Source organism: Podarcis vaucheri, assembly GCF_965113315.1.
Source record: "Podarcis vaucheri genome assembly, chromosome: 15".
NCBI lineage: Eukaryota > Metazoa > Chordata > Lepidosauria > Squamata > Lacertidae > Podarcis > Podarcis vaucheri.
Window position 1 is genome coordinate 22,720,513 of NC_138753.1, and position 18,194 is coordinate 22,738,706.

Here is an 18,194-nt window from a genome sequence, read left to right on the forward strand (position 1 = left end):
CCAGCCAATCAAGGTCAGGTTGGTGCACCTCTCGTGGCAACAGCCAATCCCCGGACTGGGACTGCAACCTCAAGCCGCCCCAATACACGTGCCCAGTCCGCGCTTTCCAGGAAGGCGGCACAAGGTGGCAGCAAGGGCAAGGCACCCGCGAAGCGTGGGGACAAAGGGAAGACTCCGGCTAAGGGGGCCACTGTCATACCCCTCTCACAAACATCGGGTATTCCGAGTGTTTTTCAGGAGGAAGAGCCTCAGCATAGCTCCACCGAGGACAGCGCAGGTTCGGGGTCCGACGAGGACCGAGTGGAACCTCAACCACCTCAGTCGGCCGCGGAGACCAACTCAGCCGACGCAGGCACGCAAGGGGGTAAGAGGAAGTCAAAGAAGAAGCACACCTCCGCAAAAAAGAAGAGGAGCAGCAAATCGGACTCGGATGAGGATACAGGTACGTCCTCTTCAGATTCTGATAGTGAGGGCCCCATGGATGGCTACTGGGGTCAGGGTGAAAGTATTCATGGGATTCCTTTGTGGGCGCATCAACGGAGGGCCAATTCCCATCGGAAGACCTTTAATGGGGTGCTTGATTGGAAGGACGGGGCTCTAGTAGAGGAAGTAAAAGTTGCCACCAACCAGCCCACGGATTTCATATTGGGGAACCATCTATCACAGAAAAAGAGGAATAAAATCCTTAATGGGGAGTACGTGGATATATTTACCCTCCTTCCTCCTAACAAATTAGTGGGAAGAGGTGAAAAGAGGCGCTCTTACGGTAAGAGAGGTATAGAACGCCTAGAGCGGAGCGCACTTTCGAGAACTGGCTAGATGGCTATCAGGTGTTTATGGGGGTCGTGTGCGCTGCTTATCCCAGACGCTCCATGGATCTCGTGGCCTATATGGCTCATGTAAGGAGGGCCCGCGCACTCGCGGGAGAAAATGCTGCACTGATGTATGATGAGAATTTCCGCAGAAACGCGTCTCTGCACCCTACCACCCGATGGGACCTTACTGATCCAAACTACTGGGGAGAAGATGTGAACCCATACATTGATAAGAAAAATCTGGATTTGGCTAAAGTGGGTAAGACCGAGGTAAAACGGCGCCGCCAGTGTTGGGAGTTCAACAGGGGTGCATGCACACGCCCCTTCTGTAAGTACCTCCACGAGTGTGAGCGCTGCTGGGGAAACCATCCCGCCTCTGCCTGCTTCAAGGGTAAACAACAGCCCTTTCGGGGTGGCAGGGGGTACTCCCACGGCAACGCCAGGGGCGCCCCCGGATCCGCACAACTGGGAGCAGGTAACCGCCAATAATATCAACACAGCTTTACCAGAGGCATCAGCGGATCCTTCCACTAGGTTTCAGGTATCCGCTAATAATTTAGATCTTGGCATGGCCTTTTCCCCTATCCGCTTACAGCCTTTAAATACCCTGCTAAAAATATACCCGGATCGTGAAGCCGCACACTATCTATGGGAAGGTTTCTCCAAAGGTTTCAGAATCCCGGTCGCTGTTCCCCCTAATTCCGGCGTACCTCAAAATCAAAAATCAGTTAGGGAGAGGCCCGATATAGCTAGGAAAAAGATAGAGAAAGAAATCAGGGCAGGAAGAGTGGCTGGTCCCTTCGATGAGCCACCCTTGGCAGGACTTCACCTATCTCCCCTGGGCATCGTTCCAAAAAAGGCCCCTGGGGAATTTCGGATGATTCATAACCTCTCATACCCTAGGGGGGGCTCAGTCAACGATGCAATTCCCCAGGAGCTCTGTTCAGTTAAATACGCCTCCTTCGATCAGGCAGTAAAAATGATTCGGAGATTTGGGCAAGGGGCATTCTTAGCAAAGTGTGACATCGAGTCGGCCTTCCGCCTTCTCCCAGTGCGTCCAGACGACTTCCGATGGTTAGGCTTTAAATTCGAAGGGGCTTATTTTATCGACAAGGCGATGCCCATGGGCTGCTCCGTGGCTTGCGCGGCCTTTGAATCCTTTAGCACATTTCTGGATTGGGCTTTACAACACAAAACTGGGTCGTTGGGCGTGTCGCATTACCTTGATGATTTTATTTTGGCTGCTGACAGTAAAGCCCGTTGTTCAGCACTCCTCGAGGCCTTTACAGCCTTGGCGAGGGAATTGGGGGTACCTCTAGCCGCTGACAAAACGGAGGGCCCGGCCACCTGTTTAGTGTATTTGGGTATTGAGCTGGATACTGTGGCCCAGACCTCACGGTTGCCAGTGGATAAGCTCTTGGCACTCAAGGCATTGATTCAACAGCTGTTGCCCCTAAAGAAAATTACCCTGAAACAGATTCAATCATTGCTGGGTCATTTAAATTTCGCCTGTAGGGTGGTGGCGCCAGGGCGCCCTTTTTGTAACCGCTTGGCCAGATTATCGGCGGGCCTTAAGGCACCACAGCATAGGGTACGCCTATCCAAGGAAGTCAAGGCTGACCTGGGCGTCTGGCTGCAATTTTTGGAAAGGTACAACGGTATATCTCTATGGCAGGACTCCATGGCACTGAACGCGGACTTCCAGGTTCAGTCAGATGCGGCAGGGTCACTGGGTTTTGGGGTCTACTTTAAAGGCCAATGGTGCGCCAGGGAGTGGCCCCAGGAATGGCGGGGTCAGCCCATTACCCGCGACCTTACATTCTTGGAATTTTTCCTGATAGTAGTAGCGGTACATCTTTGGGCGGAGCAGTTTAGCAATCATAGGGTTTGTTTTAATACAGACAATCAGGCAGTGGTTTCGGTCCTGGCTAGACAATCCGCGCGCTCCACCAGAGTAGGAAACCTCCTACGATCCTTTGTACTTCTGTGTCTGGAACGGAACATATACTTTTCGGCCAAATTCGTACCTGGCGTTAATAATGACATCGCGGACGCTCTGTCTCGTTTTCAGATGGAGCGCTTTCGCTCTTTAGCGCCGGATGCGGAGCAATCATCGATGCCTTTCCCGGAGCATCTCTGGAATCTTGGGAGAGAGAAGTAATGAAGGGAGTATTCGGTGCTGTGGCTCCGTCCACAATGCGTTCATACAAGAAGGCTTGGGCGGATTTTCTAAAATTCCGTAGTAATACACCGGGCGCCAGGCCCTTCGCTACACCTTCAACGAGAGAGGTCCTCCACTACTTGGCTCACCTGAAAGAGTTAGGCAGGGCACCCAAAACCCTTAATATCCAGTCAGCAGGGATTTCTTACTTTTGTAAAGCCTTTTTTGCGACCGACCCGTGCGCTGCTTTTATCGTACGCAAGACACTGGAAGGATGGCGCAGACAGCACCCCCCTAGTGCAGATAGGAGGCGGCCTATAACGTATGACATCTTGTCACAGATTCACAAAGCATTACGCTCAGTGTGCTGGTCTAAGTATGAAGCGCGCCTATTCTCGGCTGCGTTCTCTATATCATTTTTTGGCGCACTACGTATTGGGGAGGTCGTCTGCGAAGGGGGGGTCAACCATACACAGAGGGGCATCCTGTTAAGTGATCTGACCCTGTCACAGTCGGATCTAATAGTTAGGGTGCGGAGCTCAAAGACAGACCAACAGGGAAAAGGGACTCTTCTCCGCCTTCCAGCAGCCCAAGACAAGGGCCCCTGTCCGGTAAGGGACACGAGACGCTTTCTATACCTCAGGCCAAAAAACCCGGGTCCCCTGCTGATCCACGCAGACGGGTCGCGATTGGCCAGGCAGCAATTCACCAGGGTGATGCGTACGGCTTTGACGGCATGTGGGCTACCAGCGGCTGAGTTTGCGGCACATTCTTTCCGCATTGGGGCGGCCACCACCGCAGTGCATCTGGGGCTCTCCACCAACAGGATTAAGGAAATGGGGAGATGGAGATCCAATGCTTATAAAACATATGTCAGAAATAGCGTATGACTAAGAGGTATGCCGCTAAACCCCTTTTCCCTGTCTGCTTGCTTTCCAGGATCTAAAAAGGTGCGCATCTGGTTGGTGGGCCACAGTATAGTGCATTGGGCCAGGATTCGGGCCATGAGTACAGGGCTAGGGCAAAATCTGAAGTTGCCTGCGAAGGTGGAGCTGGCGTGGCTAGCGCGGAGAGGGATGCGCTGGAGTGAGTTCAAGCCAGCAGTGATGGCGAAGGCTGCCTCTGAAGGGCCTCCTGATGCACTAGTGATTCAGTTGGGCGAGAACGACCTCGCATACCGCAAGGTGGTTGATCTCAGATGGAACATTTTTGATGACCTGTCCGAGCTGGTGACAGTGTACCCAAACATCAATATACTGTGGTCCTCGTTGCTTGAGAGGAGGACATGGAGGGACTGTGCGAGCCCAGTGGGTGTGAATAAAGCAAGGAAAGTTTTAGAGCGGGCAGTGGAACGTAGAGTGGTGGCCTTGGGCGGGTGCATCATCCGACACCCAAGCATACAGTTCAGCAACGAGGCCCTCTACAGGCGGGATGGCGTGCATTTGTCCGATGCAGGGAACGATATATGGTTGGGAGATATCATAGCAGGGATTAGGGGTTGGTTACAGGCCTGAAGGTATTGGCGGCGAGCTTTGCTCGAGTGGCGGTTAGGCATTGGCAGGGGTCTATTGTGATGCAAATGGATGGGGGGGAAGGACACGCCATCACCTTCCCCCGAGAAAAGGGTAGTCCGGTAGAGGACTCCGGGGGCGTTTGCCTTGTCCGAGACCTAGTAAGGTGAGGGCCGCCGGCACGCCCACGAGCGGTGACACCCGTGGGGGTCCTAGCTGGCGTACTCCAGCAGGACACCCCCACGGTTTGTGTTCAACCCTTCCCGGTTACCATGCCGGGTAGTCATAGGAACCAATGCCTAAGGCCAATACCTTCAATTCTGTAATCAATAAAGTTGTGGCCATTTACGCCCATTAACCTTAACTGACGTGTCCTGTGTCTTCATTTCTTTGGGGGAGGGAATTTGCCACGCAAAGCCATTTCCGAGCCTCGGGAGGAGAGGGTGTTGCGGGGCTGGCCCCTCCCACAAGCGCGGGGCTGGAGTTTAGCCCCGCGAGAGCCAGGGAATCCCCGGGGGCGTGCCTCTCCGCCTTCCCCCTGCCCGCCAATAGGCGGGCTGGGGAGGCGTGGCCTGGGCTATTTAAGGCCAGGCATGCCCCGGAATCTCCCTCTTTCCCCTCGGCAGCAGAGTAGCTTTTCCCAGCCCACCCACCCTTAGGTTAGGCAGTCTTGACCTTGCTATGGACTTCGGTTGGTCGCCGCAAGGGGCCTGGTAGGAATTTTTCCAAGTTGGCGACTTTGCAGCCTTTTGGTTTTTTCGCCTACCTCGTAGCAAATCGTCACAACTTTCACGGTTTTGGCGGTTAGGCATTGGCAGGGGTCTATTGTGATGCAAATGGATGGGGGGGAAGGACACGCCATCACCTTCCCCCGAGAAAAGGGTAGTCCGGTAGAGGACTCCGGGGGCGTTTGCCTTGTCCGAGACCTAGTAAGGTGAGGGCCGCCGGCACGCCCACGAGCGGTGACACCCGTGGGGGTCCTAGCTGGCGTACTCCAGCAGGACACCCCCACGGTTTGTGTTCAACCCTTCCCGGTTACCATGCCGGGTAGTCATAGGAACCAATGCCTAAGGCCAATACCTTCAATTCTGTAATCAATAAAGTTGTGGCCATTTACGCCCATTAACCTTAACTGACGTGTCCTGTGTCTTCATTTCTTTGGGGGAGGGAATTTGCCACGCAAAAGGTGAAGCATAGTTGCTGCCTGAATCATCACCCTTGCATCTTTGAGGGCTCCCAGATCTGAAACTGCATCATCACAAGGGGGCAGTGGCCTGTTGTGAAAAACAGATAGAATTAGAGTGCCAGTTCTGACTTCCCAGTGCTTTGAGGCCATGTGATGGCACCATATGGCAAGACTGGCATGTTTGATGGTGCCCTGCTGCTTGTCTGCGATGAGCAAAAAACACAAGGAAAACAGGTTTTATCTCGTCTGGGCAAAAACGATCCTGTCAAGGCTTTGGCAAAATCTCTGGGCAAAACAGTTCATTTCTACTGGGATCTGTTTAATTCACAAACTGAGCAAAGGGGTGGGGAGACTAAGGAAAGGATGTGACGTTTGGGGCTTATAAGTTTAGAGAAAAGGTGAATAAGAGGGGAAGTGATAGAAGCAGATAAAATTATGCATGGCATGAAGAAAATGGATCAAGAAATATTTTCTCCATTTCTCCTAAGACTAGATCTTGTGGCCATCCAATGAAGCTGAACGCTGGGAGACAGATAAAAGAAAGTCCTTCACACAGCTCATAGTTAAACTATGGGACTCACTCCCACAGGAGGCAACGACGACGAGTGACTCGGATACCTTTAAAATAAAGACAGACAAATTCATAGAGGAGAAGGCTCATTGGATCAGTGGCGTAGTGTGGGTTGTCAGCACCCGGGGCAAGGCAAATAATTTGCACCCCCTAACCCATGGATTTGCGCCCCCTAACCTGTGGATTTGCGCCCCCTAACCCGTGGATTTGCGCCTCCTAACCCTAACCCCCAGATGTTGCACCCAGTGTGGCCGGCCCCCCCTGCACCCCCCACGCTACGCCACTGCAGTGGATACCAGTCAGGACAGCTATCCTGTGCATCCATGTTTGGAGACAGGAATGCTTCTGAATGTCCATTGCTGGAAACCCCAAGAGAAAAGTGTTCTTGTATTTGGGTCCTACTTGAGGATTTCCCATAGGCATTTGGGTGGCCACTGTGAGAACAGGATGCTGGACCAGATGGACCATTGGCCACAGCCATCAGGCTGTTATGGATTGGAGAGACACATGGAAAGCAGAGAAAGAGAGTTTAGCACTCCTTCCTCACCACATACCATCACCTTGGTCTTATTAGAAAACTCCTGGCTTTATGTACCATATTTTTCCATGTATAAGATGATGCTCTTTCCTAAAAAAAATAATAGACAAAAATTGGGTTTTGTCTTATACACGGATAGTGAATGCAGAGGGGGGACGTGTGATTAATGGCAGCAGCAAGCAGGAGATTGGCAACCGCGATTGGGCGGCTGATTAGTGGCACTGGCAAGGCCTGCTGGCGATTGGCTGTGGCAATTGGGCAGGCGATTGGCTGTGGCAATTGGGCAGGCAATTGGAGGCTGCGGCAAGTGGGCGGGTGGGCTGTTGGTGGCAGCAAGCGGGCAGACAATTGGCGGCTGCAGTGAGGTGTGTGATGGGCAGTGGCTGTGGAAAGCAATCGGCAGCGGCGGGCAGGCAGGTGAGCAATTGGTGGAAGTGACATCCCCCACCCCCCAAAAGCTAAACAACTTAATTTCTTAATTTTGGGTTTAAAAAAATAGGGGTCGTCTTATACATGGGGGCATCTTATACACGGAAAAATACAGTATGTTGGGGAAAACTGGATTGGATCTACTTCCTTCGGGTCTAGTTTTTCACCTTCAGGCTGTCCACAAGGTAGGCCAATGCGTGAGGCACACAAACTCACTTGCTGCTTTCATATGGGGACCACAATTCCCATGATTCTCCTGGGTGGTCACGATCTCCCTTGGGCATGATTTAAAATAACAATGAATCATAGAGCAAAGTTCCCTTTCCCACTCAATATCTTAAAGATATCAAAGTACCTTTTGGCTTGTTATAGCTTATATAGTGAAGCCGTTTTAAAAATTATTATTATAGATTTATTTATCAATGCATTACACAGCTTAGGTCATTTTTAAAAGTGTTTTAATGTGAGAAACGATAACCTGGGTGAAGCTTTTAAAAACGATCCTTCTGAAACAGTTTTGAATTAATTAACATAATTCATGCAAATGTTTTCTATTGCTTTTTGCTTTGCAACTTGCCTCCCCTAATACATAAAAAGGGCCCCCCAAGCTCTTCCTTTCTTAACACACAGAATAAAAAGTGGCGACACACATCCCAATCCTCTGGCTGTTCACGTAATGTTTATAGAGAAAATAAAAACTGAGGATCCCAAATGCGCTGGCCAGCTTGAACTGTTTCCCTTGTCCCCCACCCCCCTAAACACACACACATTGGAAGGCAGATGTACAATTATATCCGAGAGAAACTTTCCTCCTGATATTGTTAGGGAATGGAGTCATTCCTTGGAGCACAATACCCACTACAATGCTCTCCTGGCAGATGACTGCAAAGCAGAAAGGAAACTTTGCCAAGTGCAGTATGGAAGGGGGAAAGTATATTAAAAAAAAACACCCGTGTCCTTTTTGACAAACGGACTTGGAAGTTGCAATTTGCATTCCTTGACCCGGGAGTGTGTATGTGTGTGTGCATGCCAGGGGGGGGCGTGTCTAGCTATTGATGGAGGGTTTTTTCTGGACTTTGGTTTCATCTGCATTCCTGGCTTCTGGAGGAGATGTGGAGGTGTAACTTTCCCTAGGAGTAACCACTGGGAAGGAGGCGATGCTCATTAAGTGTGTGATATGCAACCGGTTCAGAACTCTGCCTGTCCACTGAGAGAGCCTTTCACTGCTGCCTGGCAAGCCGGACATTTGAACTCGCTCAGGGGGGAAAAAAAGAGTGGATTTTACTTTTCAAAGTGGAAAGAATACCTTCGTCGGGGGCAGCTTTCCTTTCCGTAGCATCCAGGAGAAGTTGGGAACTGTACATAGCTAAGACGAAGACAATTTGCTGATTTCTTTTGTGCTGTTCTGATTGAACACAAATGCGTGTCTTTTGGGAGGGAGGGAGAAAAGGAGAAGAGTTTGCTACTGGTGGAATGCATACAATGCAGGTCAGTATTATTAACACCATCGAACCAGGAGCGTTTTGCAAGTTTTTATTTATTGATGTGGCGGACCCAAGGCTTTAACCGCTTCCCTTTCAAACTTGATAAGAGACTAGGAACAAACTCTTTAGCCATTTGCTGACCTAACCAAAACAGCTGCTTGCTTCTCCAGGTTATAATATTTTAAAGTGAGGGGGGAGGGAACATTGGGAAAATGTTTCTTCTACTCTTTTTTTTTAATGGCATAAAAAGATTTACTCTGCAAATGAGAGGGATTGCTGAGCTGGAAAAATTTCTTGTGGTTTCTGAGGAGTTTGTAAAGAAGGGTATTTATCTTTCGTGTTTTTAAAAAGAATCTTTTCCCCTTTCTCACAGCGAAGTATTGGGGTCTTCATTGAATGATAAACCCTGTAAAAGTTGCTAAACAAATTTAAATCTACTATAGTTTCTTGATAGGAATGCTGATGTTAGTGGACATTGGGGCTTTTCTGCTGTGCTTTTCATATTGCTTATTGTATTAACGGGAAGAAAGAGATCTCTTTATTCTCCCACCCACAAGGATCACTTTAGATGTAATTTTCACTTTGATGTCACCAAAGTGCCTCAACATCCCATGTTCATATTTTAAAGTACATTTTGAAATTGGAAGAAAAGGAGTGTAGAGTTCATGTTGGGGGTGGGGACAGAGACTTTTCTTCTGAAATGGAGTTGTCCAAAAAGAGATTATTTGAGGAGAATTAAAGCCAAGGGGTTTCAGTTTGCAAAGGTCTGTCTAATCGTATTTCATGTCTCCTTTTTAAGGAGAAACTTGGGACAATATATTCCAATGACAAAAATAGCCTTATTTGTAACCAGATTGTGTCTATAGTTCATGTCAAATACTTGTGATGAGAAACAAATGGATCCTGTGTGTGTGTGAGAGAGAGAATGTGTATCTACCTTCAGTTTTAGATAGTGAAGTCATCTAGAGGAATTCTCTATGTTTTGAAGGCCCTCACTGGATTTTTGTTTTGTTTTGTTTTGTTTTTTTTTGCATTTGCTCCCCTGTTTGTGAGTCTCTAGAGTAGGGATGAGGTTCCTCCAGATGTGTTTGGACTCAACTCCCAACTTCTCTGACCATTGGCCATATTGGCTGGGGCTGATGGGAGTTGGAGTCCAACAACATCTGGGCATCTCTGAAGCCTAGGGACATCAGACTGGACACTGAGTGAAATGCTGGTTGAGAGATGGGTCCTTGGGTCCTTTTTACAAGGTGCTTTGTAGAAATCCAATAGGTGCAGCTGTTCTTTGCAGTGTGCAGAGTGATCAGGAGAGGCCAGCTGGCGCTGGGCCCTGCATTCTCTGTTGCAGCACTAGGCCTGGTGTATCTCTAGCATGTGCAATTGATTGTATTCCTTCCATTAAGATGGGTCTTATTCTTTTATGTGACTAGTTTGCTGGGAGTACTTTGCTTGCAGTTTTTTCCCCTGGGGGTACTCAAGGATACGCAGTACTGGCACCCCAAGTGTTAACAACTTCATGGTGAATGTTGGAACCCCCTTTTCTAAAACAAAAAAAGGACCGTTTGCTTGTAACCTTCCTCCCCCAAACCCTGGCATGTAATCAAAAGCTAACACATGAAAGTAGGGATGGCATTCTAACACAAAGGGCATTTGAAAGCAAGTGCCTTCTTCTTCTTCTTCTTCTTCTTCTTCTTCTTCTTCTTCTTCTTCTTTTTCTTCCTCCTCCTCCTCCTCCTCCTCTTCGCCTTCTTCTTTGGCGATCACTTGTAGCCAGGTAAGATTGTCTTCCATAAACATGGTTTTAACAGTGAGTCCGTAAGTGACTGTGGAGGCCAATTCTGGATCCACACGTCCTTCCACAGTGGAGTTGTGGGCGGGAGTTGATCACGGTGTGGATTTGCCAAGCGTGCCTTCCTCTTAGCACATTTCTCCCTTGTGTCCTGAGTTCCAGTGTCTTCAAAACCCATGACGCCTTTGGTAAAGGACCAAGTGGGGACCTACAACAAAACGTTGCAGCACAAAGCGCTGCAAGTGTGCCAGATTTACAAAGGACACACCTCCTCTGTTTGAAAGGCTTGGGCCACTGCTTCCAATGGTGTCTTCTCTCCCATTTCCTCCCAAGTAGACACTAGTGAGCAAGCAGTCTGGCAGTCCAACTGGTGGCCTTCCACCAGGGCCACTGCTGCCTTCATCCTGAGGACCAGGGAGCACAGGGTGGGGATGCGGGAGAATTGGGAGTGCTCAGGATGGGGTCAAAGGGGTTCTTTGGAGGCCCAGGGAAAACGTCCCTGAGATGAGGCTCATCTTCTGGTCACCCTTGGACATTCTTTCTGGTTGAAGCAGGATTGTCCACAGACTCTCTACAATCTGGGATGGATATAAGCTTTTGTCCCAAGACGTTCCACCTGCAAAGGTGGAGGTCTCCACACTCGTTGCCTGCATTCCTGGATGGCTCTCAAAAGCCTCACTTGTTCACCGCCCCGCCACTCCTGGACCCTTGAACCACAAGAGCAGAGGTGATGGTGAACCAGGCAGAAGCCTCAGGGCCACAGATGAAGTGCCTGGTCAGCTACTTGGGATGAGGTAGAAAACTCATTGAAGCATCAGTGTGACTCAGCAAGGGGTAGAGCCTCCCTATATCATCTCTTTTGCTGACTCACTATTGAATTAGCAGCTCCCAAATTTTCTGGAGCTGGGGGAATGGACAGAAATCCACTAGGAGGAGTGTTGGTAAGGTTAACCCCCCCCCTCGGCTCCAATCCAGCCCCCCAAATTTGAAAGAAGGGCAGGCTTTCTCCCTCTTTTGTTCCCAAATCCTCCCTCCAGTTTGGCTGAGAGTTCTCTTTGGATGAGTGTTTTCTTGCAGCCTTACTTGAAAGCTGCTCAACAATAATAAGGTCTAGAAGCTTGGTGGCAGTGGTGATTTTTAAAAAAATAATATTTATTACTTTTCCAACAATTTAAACACTACAAAAAAGAACAATACGATACAATACAAAAACACTACATAACACTAACACATTAAACTAACAAAACAAAACAAAAACAAACAAAAACAGTTTAAAACACATCAAACAATTTCAATATCTTATCTTTCATTCACGTATTTCAACGACCTCCTCACACCTCCCTTTTTGTATTCCCCTTCTGTTAATCGTTTCAGCAATTCCTTTCCATCTTCCTCTGTTTTCTATCCTATAATTATCTTAACACATTCTAACCTTATTTTTTCTTTTAATATTCTATTAATCTATTTATACTTGATTCCTTATAACATTTCTACTAAAGCCATATAACTTCATTCCAACATTCTTCTATCATTCATTAATTTTACAGTATTTCTGTAAGTAGTCTTTAAACTTTTTCCAGTCTTCTTCCACCAACTCTTCTCAGTGGTGATTTTTTTAAACGAAGGCTGAGATTCTTAGGAAGTTGTATTCTGTGCTCAAGTCTGGTGCTGTGCAGAATCAAAGCATGTGCCCAGCCTTGAAGAGGGTATGGGATTAAAAGCCATGTGCAGGGTTCAATGCTAGTCCTACTCAGAGTAGACCTATTGAAGTTAGCTGCTAGTAGAACTTAAACTGAATGCATTTTCATTTGTGACTCATTAGGAAAAGGTGTTGAAGGCAAGGAATCTTTACGTTTGTACTGGAATTTTCTTAGTACTGTACTGTATTATATAATTGGAAGATGAATGTACAGTGATACCTCGGGTTAAGAACTTAATTCATTCTGGAGGTCTGTTCTTAACTTGAAACTGTTCTTAACCTGAAGCACCACTTTAGCTAATGGGGCCTCCCACTGCCACCACGTGATTTCTGTTCTCATCCTGATGCAAAGTTCTTAACCCGAGGTACTATTTCTGGGTTAGTGGAGTCTGTAACCTGAAGCGTCTGTAACCTGAGGTACCACTCTAATCGTCACTGAGCCTTGTCCACAACTAGCAGGAGGTTTATCTCTTTTTCCAAACTGATCTTAAACACTCAGGGACATGTGCGTGGAAAAGTTACAGAACAGCAAGTTTCAGATCATGAGTCAATATGGCATGGTGGTTCACATGCCAGACAAGGACCAGTAATACCCATGTTCAAATCTGCACTTACAAAGCTCAGTGGGTATCCCTAGGTCAGCATAGCCTAACTTTCAGGGTTGTTCAGGAGACCCTTTAGATTTGTTAGCCACCTTGAAAGCATTTGTGCTGAAGGATGGTGTAAGAATTCCTAAAATAATGCAGATGAATGTTTCCCATTGCTGTCAGCCAAGGGCCGGCTTCAAACATCCTCGTTTTGTGACCATGGAAAAGGTGAGGTTCTGAAAGACTGTTGGCCCTTGTTGACTGATAATGATCTGTCAGTGTTACAGTGTGCAAATCTCTTTCTCTTACCATTACTGAGCTATTGCTGTGATGCGCAGAGGTGAGGAAGTTGTGCAAGAAAGTGACAGCAACTTGATGAGCACTCCAAAGTTTGTGGCTCTTTCAAGCAGCTCTTCAGTAGGAATGGGGGAGAAATTTGATTCAGTTCCCCTTGAAAGGTGAACCTTCCTGATTGGCCCCTCTCAAAAAAGTGCACAAACTGAAATGCAGCCATCCTTCAAAATTCACATTCCTCCGAATTTAGGAAGTAAGATGTATAAAGATGCACGTGCTATAATAAAAAGTCACGTATTAGTGAAACTAACATACAAAAATCCATTGCAAGGATGTGTATATTAGAGGAGATTGCATACAAGAACACACATATATGGAGAAATTTGCTTTAAAATGTTGGAGAATTTTAAAAGGGTTGGCAGTCTATGTCTGGGCTGCACCACAGTAGGAAATCAAATCACTGAATGCTCCTCCATCCCTGTCCCCAGATCTCCCCCATAGAAAACTAGCTTGTCAGGGAGTAAGGTTATCCTTCTTGACTTGCTACTTGTCTAGGTGAAGGATTTTTTAATTTTTAATTTTGTAATGGCATAGAAGAACATGTTTTCATGTGATGTGCGCGCAGCCTCCTACAATATGAAGCAGTAAAGTAGTCCTCCAGGAACAATTCTGCCATGTGACAATCATTTCTGTCTCTAGAGTCTCTTATATTATGCCAACAATTATTTTGTCTGGGCTTGCATCAAGTCATCAGGGCAGCCACATTCCTCCTCCTTTCTCCAGGTTTCTGTTTTGTCTGTTGGTTCTGCGCTGAGAGCTTACTGCCCTCAAAGGTGTGACCTGTAGCTCTGGCTAATTTATTTCTGTCATGGTGGTACGGCTTGCAGCGGATGGTGGCGGTGAAGAAGGGGAGGAGAGGGCAACAAGTTCAAGATGTCGAGAATAATTCTGAGTGCTCAAGTAGAGATGGGGAAGACATTTACTTCAGTTTAAAGCCAAACCTACCCAATTTGCCCTTTTTGAAACAATAAGCAAACACAGCCATCTTTCAAAATTTGCATTTCTCTGAATTTTGCAATGAGCACGTGGTGGTGTAAAGTGTGCATAGAAATGCATATAATAAGTGGGAAATTATTTTATTTACTAAAATATTTATATACTGCTATTCATAAAAAATAGCAAAGCAGTTTACAACAATTACTAAAACCGTAATATAAAAAGTTAATATCAGTGAATTGTTATGGAAAGATGTGTTCTGAATTGCTTGCATAAACCTGACAGAATAGAAAACATTCCAGCAGGCATTTAAAAGATGAATCAGAACACGCCTGCTGAATTTGTATTGGCAGATACTGGGCTGATGATGGGCTCAGTTTTTTGTTGTCAAATGAAGCTTGCCAGCTTGGGAAATGACCAATGGCACTTCTGCAAATGAAATCAGTGACCAAGCTGGAATGTGAGGGTACTGTGGACCTAAGTTATTCAGGGCTTTATAATTTAATACAAGGACCTCTAACCTGGCTTGGAAGTAAGTGGGAAGCCAGTGCAGATGTTTTAACAATGGTGTCACATGTTCTCGGCCAAATGCCCCCATCAATAGTCATTGCATTCTGTATCAGGTGGGCCTTCCGAACCAGACCCAAGGGATGCCCTACACAGAGCACATTTTAGTACAGTGGTACCTCGGGTTACATATGCTTCAGGTTACATACTCTTCAGGTTACAGACTCCGCTAACCCAGAAATAGTACTTTGGGTTAAGAATTTCGCTTCAGGAAGAGAACAGAAATCGTGCTCCGGTGGCGCAGCAGCAGCAGGAGGCCCCATTAGCTAAAGTGGTGCTTCAGGTTAAGAACAGTTTCAGGTTAAGAACGGACCTCCACAACGAATTAAGTACTTAACCTGAGGTACCACTGTAATTTAACGACACACCAAAAATGCATTATATAAAGGAAGAGCGCTTTGCAAAAACGTGTGGATTAGGCAAAATTATATACAAAAATGTGCATCTAGGGAGAAATCTGCACAGAATGCTAGTGAATTTTCATGAGGACGTAAAAAAAAACCAACCTTGCAAATTTAAAATGTAAAGAAGTTAAGATTGGAATGACCAGGTTTGCCCTCTTTATGCCCAAATTTTACTAGACTTTTCAAAACATTGGTCTTTGGGCAAGCGCGTGTGACAGTGCTATAAATAATATGCCAATGCAGCTAATTTTGGGGGGCAAAAGTTGACTCAAATCCCAAACACTTCAAAAAAAAATCCAACCTAATTTGCTGCCTGCTACCAAATGTTTAGTTCTGAACAGCTCAAATTTAATCTCTTATCTAGCAATATTTTCTTGAGTCAGAAGTACAGTAGCCAAAAGATAAACCCAGGTAATCTGACATTTTGAAATGATGATGCTTTGGTGGGTGGGCAAGAGGCCCAAATGGGTGGAACAATGGATACAATTCTTACCTTGATCCTGTGGGCCACAGGTCTTCAGCCAGTGGCTTGGGACAAACAGGTGGGACTGACAAGCTTGGGACTGACAAGGCAACACCAGGTGGGTCTCACCAAAGCTGTTGCCACCATGCTGGATTCCAGCTTGGACTGACCTGGCCCAAGGAGCACTACATGCATATCTGAACTAGGACACATTATTTTGATGAACTGCTTGTTTCATCAACTTCCAGGAGTGCTGCAATGTGGCAGATGAAAAGCACGAGACATTTAAAAAACAAAACAACCCAATATGTGTATTTCCAGCTCATCAAATGCTCACGTCTTCCTCCTGCCATGCTGCAGGACAAGTCTTCGTTTAGTAGGAATGCTGAGCTAACACTATGCGTATTGCTCCATGAAGTGCCACTTTGGGTTTAAATCAAAAGGGAAAGTAGCTCCCATGTTGTCAGAGTAGTGTGGACCAGGTAAAGGTAAAGGGACCCCTGACCATTAGGTCCAGTCGTGGCCGACTCTGGGGTTGCGGCGCTCATCTTGCTTTATTGGCTGAGGGAGCCGGCGTACAGCTTCCGGGTCATGTGGCCAGCATGACTAAGCCGCTTCTGGCAAACCAGAACAGCGCACGGAAACGCTGTTTACCTTCCCGCCGGAGCGGTACCTATTGATCTACTTGCCCTTTGATGTGCTTTCAAACTGCTAGGTTGGCAGGAGCAGGGACCGAGCAACGGGAGCTAACCCCGTTGCGGGGAGTCAAACCGCCGACCTTCTGATCTGCAAGTCCTAGGCTCTGTGGTTTAACCCACAGCGCCACCCACGTCCCTGTAGACCAGGTAGTGTAGACAATACTGAGCTAGATGGACCCAATGGTCTGGTTTGGCATAGGGCAGCTTCCTGTGTCCCCCCCCCACCTTCCTTCCAGACAATCAAAGGGCATTATCACAGTCGAAGGTCACATTCCAGCCATTAAAAAGTGCTTGAGGTAGGGATGGGGCAGGACTGGTGAGGGGTGTGGCTTGGAGGGGCATGCATGTGGGGGCTCCAAGGAGTTGGACAGAGAGGTTTGGAGGGTCACCCCGGGCCCCTAGGCCTGAGGTTACTCACTCCTGGCTTATTGCACCATCCAGTCCTACACATGGGGCAGCAGCAATGTAGATGTGATTCTGGGTTCAGCCTCTGGATGGTTTATGAGCTCCACTCTCCAACGTGGCCTTGCTTCTTTTCAAGCGTTCTCTGAGTGGGTATGAATATGCAGTGCCTCCGATCCCGGGAACAATTGCTGTGATAAGTGCTTCGAAAGAGGAAGCCTGGTGATGAAAGGCACTCTTGGAAATGCAAATGCCAATTATTTAATATTTTATAAACCCTGAAATTTTAATTTCAGCAGATTTATTTGTCTAGAGCACTTCGATGGAAGTCTCTCTCTCTCTTTCTCTCTTGCACAGTCCTCAGATTCAGTCTGGGAAATGCTGTGTGACAATATATCTCTTATATGAGAAAATCCCCCTCATATGCTTCACAGATGTATAAATCCCTTCTGCCTGTACTGAGAGGTTGTGTAGGGAAAGCATGGATTTACGACTCGGAGCATTGTGGTGGTGCCGGGGGTGGGGGGTGGGGAATTGCCCCGGCCTCTAAATAGAAATGGGGAGGAGATTGTGGTTGGTGCACTCTTTCTTTGTTAATGCCATAAAGTTAATAATAATAATAAATCTGCAGTTGGTACATAGAATTCAAGGCCTCCTTGGTTCCAGCAGCTGTCACCCAATGCCCATTACTCATGATCTTCTCCATTCCCGAGAGCTGGCAGCAAATCGTCAGCATCTCTCGTTTCCAAAACGTGCTGGGCCAGAATCAGAGAGCCAAAGGTAGGGGTGAGATTTGAGGAAGTGACATCTGTTTGGCATTCAGAAAGTACCATGTTTGATCCCTGATAGCTCCAGAGAGAGCTGAGAAAGACTAGACCCTCTTTTCCAGAGAAGGTCCTGGATTTACAGAAACCATCCCAGTTTCATTAATTGACCCTGGAGTGTCCTGCTTTTAGTTAGGACGTCCCTGTTTTCATCGGCAAAATATCGGAGGGCATGGAGCCAAGGAGATAAGTAACTGTACAACCTTTAAAAGACAACTGAGGGCAGCCATGTATAGGGAACTTTTTTAAATGTTTAACGTGTCATTATGTTTTAAGTGGGACGCGCTGTGGGTTAAACCACAGAGCCTAGGACTTGCCAATCAGAAGGTAGGCAGTTTGAATCCCCGTGACAGGATGAGCTCCCGTTGCTCGGTCCCTGCTCCTGCCAACCTAGCAGTTCGAAAGCACATTAAAGTGCAAGTAGATAAATAGGTACCAATCCGGCGGGAAGGTAAACAGCATTTCCGTGCGCTGCTCTGGTTTGCTAGAGCTGGCCACATGACCCGGAAGCTGTACGCCGGCTCCCTCGGCCAATAAAGCGAGATGAGCAACACAACCCCAGAGTCGTCCGTGACTGGACCTAATGGTCAGGGGTCCCTTTACCTTTATGTTTTTATATCTGTTGGAAGCTGCCCAAAGTGGTTGAGGCAAGCCAGTCAGATGGGCAGAGTACAAATAATAAAATAGTTGTTGTTATTTTTATTGAATGGGATACCCCTCTTTTAATTGTATAATTGTTGGAGGGTATGAAAGACGATGTCCCTGAAGCCCTGGAG

At 47.3% G+C, this 18,194-nt stretch overlaps 1 long non-coding RNA gene across 1 annotated transcript in view; it reads left to right on the forward strand.

The window, feature by feature from the left end:
* The first annotated feature begins 8,444 nt into the window (after positions 1-8,444).
* LOC309519887 overlaps positions 8,445-18,194 on the forward strand; it is an 88,487-nt gene continuing 78,737 nt past the window's right edge. Inside the window, exon 1 of the long non-coding RNA XR_014214052.1 lies at positions 8,445-8,699. This is a non-coding gene — a long non-coding RNA (uncharacterized lncRNA). The remainder of the gene's footprint in view (positions 8,700-18,194) is intronic.